General features: G+C 44.0%; 21 non-coding genes across 21 annotated transcripts; all 21 read left to right on the forward strand.

The window, feature by feature from the left end:
- Positions 1–59: 59 nt before the first annotated feature.
- On the forward strand, positions 60–132 carry TRNAV-UAC (transfer RNA valine (anticodon UAC)). Its single transcript has one exon. It is a non-coding gene; the product is annotated as a tRNA-Val (tRNA).
- Positions 133–230: 98 nt separating this feature from the next.
- TRNAV-UAC (transfer RNA valine (anticodon UAC)) lies at positions 231–303 on the forward strand. The gene has a single exon. It is a non-coding gene; the product is annotated as a tRNA-Val (tRNA).
- Positions 304–401: 98 nt separating this feature from the next.
- Positions 402–474, forward strand: TRNAV-UAC (transfer RNA valine (anticodon UAC)). The gene has a single exon. It is a non-coding gene; the product is annotated as a tRNA-Val (tRNA).
- A 432-nt stretch (positions 475–906) lies between these two features.
- Positions 907–979, forward strand: TRNAV-CAC (transfer RNA valine (anticodon CAC)). Its single transcript has one exon. It is a non-coding gene; the product is annotated as a tRNA-Val (tRNA).
- Positions 980–1,240: 261 nt separating this feature from the next.
- TRNAV-UAC (transfer RNA valine (anticodon UAC)) lies at positions 1,241–1,313 on the forward strand. The gene has a single exon. It is a non-coding gene; the product is annotated as a tRNA-Val (tRNA).
- Positions 1,314–1,908: 595 nt separating this feature from the next.
- On the forward strand, positions 1,909–1,981 carry TRNAV-CAC (transfer RNA valine (anticodon CAC)). The gene has a single exon. It is a non-coding gene; the product is annotated as a tRNA-Val (tRNA).
- Positions 1,982–2,249: 268 nt separating this feature from the next.
- On the forward strand, positions 2,250–2,322 carry TRNAV-CAC (transfer RNA valine (anticodon CAC)). Its single transcript has one exon. It is a non-coding gene; the product is annotated as a tRNA-Val (tRNA).
- Positions 2,323–2,583: 261 nt separating this feature from the next.
- Positions 2,584–2,656, forward strand: TRNAV-CAC (transfer RNA valine (anticodon CAC)). The gene has a single exon. It is a non-coding gene; the product is annotated as a tRNA-Val (tRNA).
- Positions 2,657–3,259: 603 nt separating this feature from the next.
- On the forward strand, positions 3,260–3,332 carry TRNAV-CAC (transfer RNA valine (anticodon CAC)). Its single transcript has one exon. It is a non-coding gene; the product is annotated as a tRNA-Val (tRNA).
- Positions 3,333–3,935: 603 nt separating this feature from the next.
- On the forward strand, positions 3,936–4,008 carry TRNAV-CAC (transfer RNA valine (anticodon CAC)). Its single transcript has one exon. It is a non-coding gene; the product is annotated as a tRNA-Val (tRNA).
- Positions 4,009–4,432: 424 nt separating this feature from the next.
- On the forward strand, positions 4,433–4,505 carry TRNAV-CAC (transfer RNA valine (anticodon CAC)). The gene has a single exon. It is a non-coding gene; the product is annotated as a tRNA-Val (tRNA).
- Positions 4,506–4,937: 432 nt separating this feature from the next.
- Positions 4,938–5,010, forward strand: TRNAV-CAC (transfer RNA valine (anticodon CAC)). Its single transcript has one exon. It is a non-coding gene; the product is annotated as a tRNA-Val (tRNA).
- A 261-nt stretch (positions 5,011–5,271) lies between these two features.
- On the forward strand, positions 5,272–5,344 carry TRNAV-CAC (transfer RNA valine (anticodon CAC)). Its single transcript has one exon. It is a non-coding gene; the product is annotated as a tRNA-Val (tRNA).
- Positions 5,345–5,947: 603 nt separating this feature from the next.
- On the forward strand, positions 5,948–6,020 carry TRNAV-CAC (transfer RNA valine (anticodon CAC)). Its single transcript has one exon. It is a non-coding gene; the product is annotated as a tRNA-Val (tRNA).
- Positions 6,021–6,623: 603 nt separating this feature from the next.
- Positions 6,624–6,696, forward strand: TRNAV-CAC (transfer RNA valine (anticodon CAC)). The gene has a single exon. It is a non-coding gene; the product is annotated as a tRNA-Val (tRNA).
- A 603-nt stretch (positions 6,697–7,299) lies between these two features.
- On the forward strand, positions 7,300–7,372 carry TRNAV-CAC (transfer RNA valine (anticodon CAC)). Its single transcript has one exon. It is a non-coding gene; the product is annotated as a tRNA-Val (tRNA).
- A 603-nt stretch (positions 7,373–7,975) lies between these two features.
- TRNAV-CAC (transfer RNA valine (anticodon CAC)) lies at positions 7,976–8,048 on the forward strand. Its single transcript has one exon. It is a non-coding gene; the product is annotated as a tRNA-Val (tRNA).
- A 261-nt stretch (positions 8,049–8,309) lies between these two features.
- On the forward strand, positions 8,310–8,382 carry TRNAV-UAC (transfer RNA valine (anticodon UAC)). The gene has a single exon. It is a non-coding gene; the product is annotated as a tRNA-Val (tRNA).
- A 269-nt stretch (positions 8,383–8,651) lies between these two features.
- Positions 8,652–8,724, forward strand: TRNAV-UAC (transfer RNA valine (anticodon UAC)). The gene has a single exon. It is a non-coding gene; the product is annotated as a tRNA-Val (tRNA).
- A 603-nt stretch (positions 8,725–9,327) lies between these two features.
- On the forward strand, positions 9,328–9,400 carry TRNAV-UAC (transfer RNA valine (anticodon UAC)). Its single transcript has one exon. It is a non-coding gene; the product is annotated as a tRNA-Val (tRNA).
- A 98-nt stretch (positions 9,401–9,498) lies between these two features.
- Positions 9,499–9,571, forward strand: TRNAV-UAC (transfer RNA valine (anticodon UAC)). Its single transcript has one exon. It is a non-coding gene; the product is annotated as a tRNA-Val (tRNA).
- The last annotated feature ends 429 nt before the right edge of the window (positions 9,572–10,000 follow it).

Here is a 10,000-nt window from a genome sequence, read left to right on the forward strand (position 1 = left end):
TTCGTTTCTGCATGGCTTGCGGGTTGTGGGTTGTGGGTTGCGGAACAATCAACATTCAAGTTTCTGTAGTGTAGTGGTTATCACGTTCGCCTTACACGCGAACGGTCCCCTGTTCGAGACAGGGCAGAAACATGGAATTTCTTTTGTTGGCACTAATTGGCTGGATTATTTTTCTCAATTCGTTTCTGCATGGCTTGCGGGTTGTGGGTTGCGGAACAATCAATATCCAAGTTTCTGTAGTGTAGTGGTTATCACGTTCGCCTTACACGCGAAAGGTCCCCTGTTCGAGACAGGGCAGAAACATGGAATTTTTTTTGTTGGCACTAATTGGCTGGATTATTTTTCTCAATTCGTTTCTGCATGGCTTGCGGGTTGTGGGTTGCGGAACAATCAATATCCAAGTTTCTGTAGTGTAGTGGTTATCACGTTCGCCTTACACGCGAAAGGTCCCCTGTTCGAGACAGGGCAGAAACATGGAATTTTTTTTGTTGGCACTAATTGGCTGGATTCTTTTTCTCAATTCGTTTCTGCATGGCTTGCGGGTTGTGGGTTGCGGAACAATCAATATCCAAGTTTCTGTAGTGTAGTGGTTATCACGTTCGCCTAACACGCGAAAGGTCCCCTGTTCGAGACAGGGCAGAAACATGGAACTATGTCTTCCTTTTAACACAAAGAAAGCCTTTCAATTTGTCAAACTTTGGTTTCTGCAATGGTGGGTTTTTGTATCAAGGGGACGTTTCTGTAGTGTAGTGGTTATCACGTTCGCCTAACACGCGAAAGGTCCCCTGTTCGAGACAGGGCAGAAACATGCAATTTTTATTGTTGGCACTAATTGGCTGGATTCTTTTTCTCAATTCGTTTCTGCATGGCTTGCGGGTTGTGGGTTGCGGAACAATCAATATCCAAGTTTCTGTAGTGTAGTGGTTATCACGTTCGCCTCACACGCGAAAGGTCCCCTGTTCGAAACTGGGCAGAAACAAGGAACTATGTGTTCCTTTTAACACAAAGAAAGCCTTTAAATTTGTCAAACTTTGGTTTCTGCAATGGTGGGTTTTTGTATCAAGGGGAAGTTTCTGTAGTGTAGTGGTTATCACGTTCGCCTAACACGCGAAAGGTCCCCTGTTCGAGACAGGGCAGAAACATGGAATTTTTTTTGTTGGCACTAATTGGCTGGATTATTTTTCTCAATTCGTTTCTGCATGGCTTGCGGGTTGTGGGTTGCGGAACAATCAATATCCAAGTTTCTGTAGTGTAGTGGTTATCACGTTCGCCTTACACGCGAAAGGTCCCCTGTTCGAGACAGGGCAGAAACATGGAATTTTTTTTGTTGGCACTAATTGGCTGGATTCTTTTTCTCAATTCGTTTCTGCATGGCTTGCGGGTTGTGGGTTGCAGAACAATCAATATCCAAGTTTCTGTAGTGTAGTGGTTATCACGTTCGCCTAACACGCGAAAGGTCCCCTGTTCGAGACAGGGCAGAAACATGGAACTATGTCTTCCTTTTAACACAAAGAAAGCCTTTCAATTTGTCAAACTTTGGTTTCTGCAATGGTGGGTTTTTGTATCAAGGGGAAGTTTCTGTAGTGTAGTGGTTATCACGTTCGCCTAACACGCGAAAGGTCCCCTGTTCGAGACAGGGCAGAAACATGGAACTATGTCTTCCTTTTAACACAAAGAAAGCCTTTCAATTTGTCAAACTTTGGTTTCTGCAATGGTGGGTTTTTGTATCAAGGGGACGTTTCTGTAGTGTAGTGGTTATCACGTTCGCCTAACACGCGAAAGGTCCCCTGTTCGAGACAGGGCAGAAACATGCAATTTTTTTTGTTGGCACTAATTGGCTGGATTCTTTTTCTCAATTCGTTTCTGCATGGCTTGCGGGTTGTGGGTTGCGGAACAATCAATATCCAAGTTTCTGTAGTGTAGTGGTTATCACGTTCGCCTCACACGCGAAAGGTCCCCTGTTCGAAACTGGGCAGAAACAAGGAACTATGTGTTCCTTTTAACACAAAGAAAGCCTTTAAATTTGTCAAACTTTGGTTTCTGCAATGGTGGGTTTTTGTATCAAGGGGAAGTTTCTGTAGTGTAGTGGTTATCACGTTCGCCTAACACGCGAAAGGTCCCCTGTTCGAGACAGGGCAGAAACATGGAATTTTTTATGTTGCCACTAATTGGCTGGATTCTTTTTCTCAATTCGTTTCTGCATGGCTTGCGGGTTGTGGGTTGCGGATTGCGGAACAATCAATATCCAAGTTTCTGTAGTGTAGTGGTTATCACGTTCGCCTCACACGCGAAAGGTCCCCTGTTCGAAACTGGGCAGAAACAAGGAACTATGTGTTCCTTTTAACACAAAGAAAGCCTTTAAATTTGTCAAACTTTGGTTTCTGCAATGGTGGGTTTTTGTATCAAGGGGAAGTTTCTGTAGTGTAGTGGTTATCACGTTCGCCTAACACGCGAAAGGTCCCCTGTTCGAGACAGGGCAGAAACATGGAATTTTTTATGTTGCCACTAATTGGCTGGATTCTTTTTCTCAATTCGTTTCTGCATGGCTTGCGGGTTGTGGGTTGCGGAACAATCAATATCCAAGTTTCTGTAGTGTAGTGGTTATCACGTTCGCCTCACACGCGAAAGGTCCCCTGTTCGAAACTGGGCAGAAACAAGGAACTATGTGTTCCTTTTAACACAAAGAAAGCCTTTAAATTTGTCAAACTTTGGTTTCTGCAATGGTGGGTTTTTGTATCAAGGGGAAGTTTCTGTAGTGTAGTGGTTATCACGTTCGCCTAACACGCGAAAGGTCCCCTGTTCGAGACAGGGCAGAAACATGGAATTTTTTTTGTTGGCACTAATTGGCTGGATTATTTTTCTCAATTCGTTTCTGCATGGCTTGCGGGTTGTGGGTTGCTGAACAATCAATATCCAAGTTTCTGTAGTGTAGTGTTTATCACGTTCGCCTTACACGCGAAATGTCCCCTGTTCGAGACAGGGCAGAAACATGGAATTTTTTATGTTGCCACTAATTGGCTGGATTCTTTTTCTCAATTCGTTTCTGCATGGCTTGCGGGTTGTGGGTTGCGGAACAATCAATATCCAAGTTTCTGTAGTGTAGTGGTTATCACGTTCGCCTAACACGCGAAAGGTCCCCTGTTCGAGACAGGGCAGAAACATGGAATTTTTTTTGTTGGCACTAATTGGCTGGATTCTTTTTCTCAATTCGTTTCTGCATGGCTTGCGGGTTGTGGGTTGCGGAACAATCAATATCCAAGTTTCTGTAGTGTAGTGGTTATCACGTTCGCCTCACACGCGAAAGGTCCCCTGTTCGAAACTGGGCAGAAACAAGGAACTATGTGTTCCTTTTAACACAAAGAAAGCCTTTAAATTTGTCAAACTTTGGTTTCTGCAATGGTGGGTTTTTGTATCAAGGGGAAGTTTCTGTAGTGTAGTGGTTATCACGTTCGCCTAACACGCGAAAGGTCCCCTGTTCGAGACAGGGCAGAAACATGGAATTTTTTTTGTTGCCACTAATTGGCTGGATTATTTTTCTCAATTCGTTTCTGCATGGCTTGCGGGTTGTGGGTTGCTGAACAATCAATATCCAAGTTTCTGTAGTGTAGTGTTTATCACGTTCGCCTTACACGCGAAATGTCCCCTGTTCGAGACAGGGCAGAAACATGGAATTTTTTATGTTGCCACTAATTGGCTGGATTCTTTTTCTCAATTAGTTTCTGCATGGCTTGCGGGTTGTGGGTTGCGGAACAATCAATATCCAAGTTTCTGTAGTGTAGTGGTTATCACGTTCGCCTAACACGCGAAAGGTCCCCTGTTCGAGACAGGGCAGAAACATGGAATTTTTTATGTTGCCACTAATTGGCTGGATTCTTTTTCTCAATTCGTTTCTGCATGGCTTGCGGGTTGTGGGTTGCGGAACAATCAATATCCAAGTTTCTGTAGTGTAGTGGTTATCACGTTCGCCTCACACGCGAAAGGTCCCCTGTTCGAAACTGGGCAGAAACAAGGAACTATGTGTTCCTTTTAACACAAAGAAAGCCTTTAAATTTGTCAAACTTTGGTTTCTGCAATGGTGGGTTTTTGTATCAAGGGGAAGTTTCTGTAGTGTAGTGGTTATCACGTTCGCCTAACACGCGAAAGGTCCCCTGTTCGAGACAGGGCAGAAACATGGAACTATGTCTTCCTTTTAACACAAAGAAAGCCTTTCAATTTGTCAAACTTTGGTTTCTGCAATGGTGGGTTTTTGTATCAAGGGGAAGTTTCTGTAGTGTAGTGGTTATCACGTTCGCCTAACACGCGAAAGGTCCCCTGTTCGAGACAGGGCAGAAACATGCAATTTTTTTTGTTGGCACTAATTGGCTGGATTCTTTTTCTCAATTCGTTTCTGCATGGCTTGCGGGTTGTGGGTTGCGGAACAACCAATATCCAAGTTTCTGTAGTGTAGTGGTTATCACGTTCGCCTCACACGCGAAAGGTCCCCTGTTCGAAACTGGGCAGAAACAAGGAACTATGTGTTCCTTTTAACACAAAGAAAGCCTTTAAATTTGTCAAACTTTGGTTTCTGCAATGGTGGGTTTTTGTATCAAGGGGAAGTTTCTGTAGTGTAGTGGTTATCACGTTCGCCTAACACGCGAAAGGTCCCCTGTTCGAGACAGGGCAGAAACATGGAATTTTTTTTGTTGCCACTAATTGGCTGGATTCTTTTTCTCAATTCGTTTCTGCATGGCTTGCGGGTTGTGGGTTGCGGAACAATCAATATCCAAGTTTCTGTAGTGTAGTGGTTATCACGTTCGCCTAACACGCGAAAGGTCCCCTGTTCGAGACAGGGCAGAAACATGGAATTTTTTTTGTTGGCACTAATTGGCTGGATTCTTTTTCTCAATTCGTTTCTGCATGGCTTGCGGGTTGTGGGTTGCGGAACAATCAATATCCAAGTTTCTGTAGTGTAGTGGTTATCACGTTCGCCTCACACGCGAAAGGTCCCCTGTTCGAAACTGGGCAGAAACAAGGAACTATGTGTTCCTTTTAACACAAAGAAAGCCTTTAAATTTGTCAAACTTTGGTTTCTGCAATGGTGGGTTTTTGTATCAAGGGGAAGTTTCTGTAGTGTAGTGGTTATCACGTTCGCCTAACACGCGAAAGGTCCCCTGTTCGAGACAGGGCAGAAACATGGAATTTTTTTTGTTGCCACTAATTGGCTGGATTCTTTTTCTCAATTCGTTTCTGCATGGCTTGCGGGTTGTGGGTTGCGGAACAATCAATATCCAAGTTTCTGTAGTGTAGTGGTTATCACGTTCGCCTCACACGCGAAAGGTCCCCTGTTCGAAACTGGGCAGAAACAAGGAACTATGTGTTCCTTTTAACACAAAGAAAGCCTTTAAATTTGTCAAACTTTGGTTTCTGCAATGGTGGGTTTTTGTATCAAGGGGAAGTTTCTGTAGTGTAGTGGTTATCACGTTCGCCTAACACGCGAAAGGTCCCCTGTTCGAGACAGGGCAGAAACATGGAATTTTTTTTGTTGCCACTAATTGGCTGGATTATTTTTCTCAATTCGTTTCTGCATGGCTTGCGGGTTGTGGGTTGCTGAACAATCAATATCCAAGTTTCTGTAGTGTAGTGTTTATCACGTTCGCCTTACACGCGAAATGTCCCCTGTTCGAGACAGGGCAGAAACATGGAATTTTTTATGTTGCCACTAATTGGCTGGATTCTTTTTCTCAATTCGTTTCTGCATGGCTTGCGGGTTGTGGGTTGCGGAACAATCAATATCCAAGTTTCTGTAGTGTAGTGGTTATCACGTTCGCCTAACACGCGAAAGGTCCCCTGTTCGAGACAGGGCAGAAACATGGAATTTTTTTTGTTGGCACTAATTGGCTGGATTCTTTTTCTCAATTCGTTTCTGCATGGCTTGCGGGTTGTGGGTTGCGGAACAATCAATATCCAAGTTTCTGTAGTGTAGTGGTTATCACGTTCGCCTCACACGCGAAAGGTCCCCTGTTCGAAACTGGGCAGAAACAAGGAACTATGTGTTCCTTTTAACACAAAGAAAGCCTTTAAATTTGTCAAACTTTGGTTTCTGCAATGGTGGGTTTTTGTATCAAGGGGAAGTTTCTGTAGTGTAGTGGTTATCACGTTCGCCTAACACGCGAAAGGTCCCCTGTTCGAGACAGGGCAGAAACATGGAATTTTTTTTGTTGCCACTAATTGGCTGGATTATTTTTCTCAATTCGTTTCTGCATGGCTTGCGGGTTGTGGGTTGCTGAACAATCAATATCCAAGTTTCTGTAGTGTAGTGTTTATCACGTTCGCCTTACACGCGAAATGTCCCCTGTTCGAGACAGGGCAGAAACATGGAATTTTTTATGTTGCCACTAATTGGCTGGATTCTTTTTCTCAATTCGTTTCTGCATGGCTTGCGGGTTGTGGGTTGCGGAACAATCAATATCCAAGTTTCTGTAGTGTAGTGGTTATCACGTTCGCCTAACACGCGAAAGGTCCCCTGTTCGAGACAGGGCAGAAACATGGAATTTTTTTTGTTGGCACTAATTGGCTGGATTCTTTTTCTCAATTCGTTTCTGCATGGCTTGCGGGTTGTGGGTTGCGGAACAATCAATATCCAAGTTTCTGTAGTGTAGTGGTTATCACGTTCGCCTCACACGCGAAAGGTCCCCTGTTCGAAACTGGGCAGAAACAAGGAACTATGTGTTCCTTTTAACACAAAGAAAGCCTTTAAATTTGTCAAACTTTGGTTTCTGCAATGGTGGGTTTTTGTATCAAGGGGAAGTTTCTGTAGTGTAGTGGTTATCACGTTCGCCTAACACGCGAAAGGTCCCCTGTTCGAGACAGGGCAGAAACATGGAATTTTTTTTGTTGCCACTAATTGGCTGGATTATTTTTCTCAATTCGTTTCTGCATGGCTTGCGGGTTGTGGGTTGCTGAACAATCAATATCCAAGTTTCTGTAGTGTAGTGTTTATCACGTTCGCCTTACACGCGAAATGTCCCCTGTTCGAGACAGGGCAGAAACATGGAATTTTTTATGTTGCCACTAATTGGCTGGATTCTTTTTCTCAATTAGTTTCTGCATGGCTTGCGGGTTGTGGGTTGCGGAACAATCAATATCCAAGTTTCTGTAGTGTAGTGGTTATCACGTTCGCCTAACACGCGAAAGGTCCCCTGTTCGAGACAGGGCAGAAACATGGAATTTTTTATGTTGCCACTAATTGGCTGGATTCTTTTTCTCAATTCGTTTCTGCATGGCTTGCGGGTTGTGGGTTGCGGAACAATCAATATCCAAGTTTCTGTAGTGTAGTGGTTATCACGTTCGCCTCACACGCGAAAGGTCCCCTGTTCGAAACTGGGCAGAAACAAGGAACTATGTGTTCCTTTTAACACAAAGAAAGCCTTTAAATTTGTCAAACTTTGGTTTCTGCAATGGTGGGTTTTTGTATCAAGGGGAAGTTTCTGTAGTGTAGTGGTTATCACGTTCGCCTAACACGCGAAAGGTCCCCTGTTCGAGACAGGGCAGAAACATGGAATTTTTTTTGTTGCCACTAATTGGCTGGATTATTTTTCTCAATTCGTTTCTGCATGGCTTGCGGGTTGTGGGTTGCTGAACAATCAATATCCAAGTTTCTGTAGTGTAGTGTTTATCACGTTCGCCTTACACGCGAAATGTCCCCTGTTCGAGACAGGGCAGAAACATGGAATTTTTTATGTTGCCACTAATTGGCTGGATTCTTTTTCTCAATTAGTTTCTGCATGGCTTGCGGGTTGTGGGTTGCGGAACAATCAATATCCAAGTTTCTGTAGTGTAGTGGTTATCACGTTCGCCTAACACGCGAAAGGTCCCCTGTTCGAGACAGGGCAGAAACATGGAATTTTTTATGTTGCCACTAATTGGCTGGATTCTTTTTCTCAATTCGTTTCTGCATGGCTTGCGGGTTGTGGGTTGCGGAACAATCAATATCCAAGTTTCTGTAGTGTAGTGGTTATCACGTTCGCCTCACACGCGAAAGGTCCCCTGTTCGAAACTGGGCAGAAACAAGGAACTATGTGTTCCTTTTAACACAAAGAAAGCCTTTAAATTTGTCAAACTTTGGTTTCTGCAATGGTGGGTTTTTGTATCAAGGGGAAGTTTCTGTAGTGTAGTGGTTATCACGTTCGCCTAACACGCGAAAGGTCCCCTGTTCGAGACAGGGCAGAAACATGGAATTTTTTTTGTTGGCACTAATTGGCTGGATTCTTTTTCTCAATTCGTTTCTGCATGGCTTGCGGGTTGTGGGTTGCGGAACAATCAATATTCAAGTTTCTGTAGTGTAGTGGTTATCACGTTCGCCTTACACGCGAACGGTCCCCTGTTCGAGACAGGGCAGAAACATGGAATTTTTTTTGTTGGCACTAATTGGCTGGATTATTTTTCTCAATTCGTTTCTGCATGGCTTGCGGGTTGTGGGTTGCTGAACAATCAATATCCAAGTTTCTGTAGTGTAGTGTTTATCACGCTCGCCTTACACGCGAAAGGTCCCCTGTTCGAGACAGGGCAGAAACATGGAATTTTTTTTGTTGGCACTAATTGGCTGGATTCTTTTTCTCAATTCGTTTCTGCATGGCTTGCGGGTTGTGGGTTGCGGAACAATCAATATCCAAGTTTCTGTAGTGTAGTGGTTATCACGTTCGCCTTACACGCGAAAGGTCCCCTGTTCGAGACAGGGCAGAAACATGGAATTTTTTATGTTGCCACTAATTGGCTGGATTCTTTTTCTCAATTCGTTTCTGCATGGCTTGCGGGTTGTGGGTTGCGGAACAATCAATATCCAAGTTTCTGTAGTGTAGTGGTTATCACGTTCGCCTAACACGCGAAAGGTCCCCTGTTCGAGACAGGGCAGAAACATGGAATTTTTTTTGTTGGCACTAATTGGCTGGATTCTTTTTCTCAATTCGTTTCTGCATGGCTTGCGGGTTGTGGGTTGCGGAACAATCAATATCCAAGTTTCTGTAGTGTAGTGGTTATCACGTTCGCCTAACACGCGAAAGGTCCCCTGTTCGAGACAGGGCAGAAACAAGGAACTATGTCTTCCTTTTAACACAAAGAAAGCCTTTAAATTTGTCAAACTTTGGTTTCTGCAATGGTGGGTTTTTGTATCAAGGGGAAGTTTCTGTAGTGTAGTGGTTATCACGTTCACCTAACACGCGAAAGGTCCCCTGTTCGAGACAGGGCAGAAACATGGAATTTTTTTTGTTGGCACTAATTGGCTGGATTATTTTTCTCAATTCGTTTCTGCATGGCTTGCGGGTTGTGGGTTGCTGAACAATCAATATCCAAGTTTCTGTAGTGTAGTGTTTATCACGTTCGCCTTACACGCGAAAGGTCCCCTGTTCGAGACAGGGCAGAAACATGGAATTTTTTTTGTTGGCACTAATTGGCTGGATTCTTTTTCTCAATTCGTTTCTGCATGGCTTGCGGGTTGTGGGTTGCGGAACAATCAATATCCAAGTTTCTGTAGTGTAGTGGTTATCACGTTCGCCTTACACGCGAAAGGTCCCCTGTTCGAGACAGGGCAGAAACATGGAATTTTTTATGTTGCCACTAATTGGCTGGATTCTTTTTCTCAATTCGTTTCTGCATGGCTTGCGGGTTGTGGGTTGCGGAACAATCAATATCCAAGTTTCTGTAGTGTAGTGGTTATCACGTTCGCCTAACACGCGAAAGGTCCCCTGTTCGAGACAGGGCAGAAACATGGAATTTTTTTTGTTGGCACTAATTGGCTGGATTCTTTTTCTCAATTCGTTTCTGCATGGCTTGCGGGTTGCGGGTTGTGGGTTGTGGGTTGCGGAACAATCAATATCCAAGTTTCTGTAGTGTAGTGGTTATCACGTTCGCCTAACACGCGAAAGGTCCCCTGTTCGAGACAGGGCAGAAACAAGGAACTATGTCTTCCTTTTAACACAAAGAAAGCCTTTAAATTTGTCAAACTTTGGTTTCTGCAATGGTGGGT

This window comes from Rhinoderma darwinii, chromosome 4 (assembly GCF_050947455.1).
Source record: "Rhinoderma darwinii isolate aRhiDar2 chromosome 4, aRhiDar2.hap1, whole genome shotgun sequence".
Classification (NCBI taxonomy): Eukaryota; Metazoa; Chordata; class Amphibia; order Anura; family Rhinodermatidae; genus Rhinoderma; species Rhinoderma darwinii.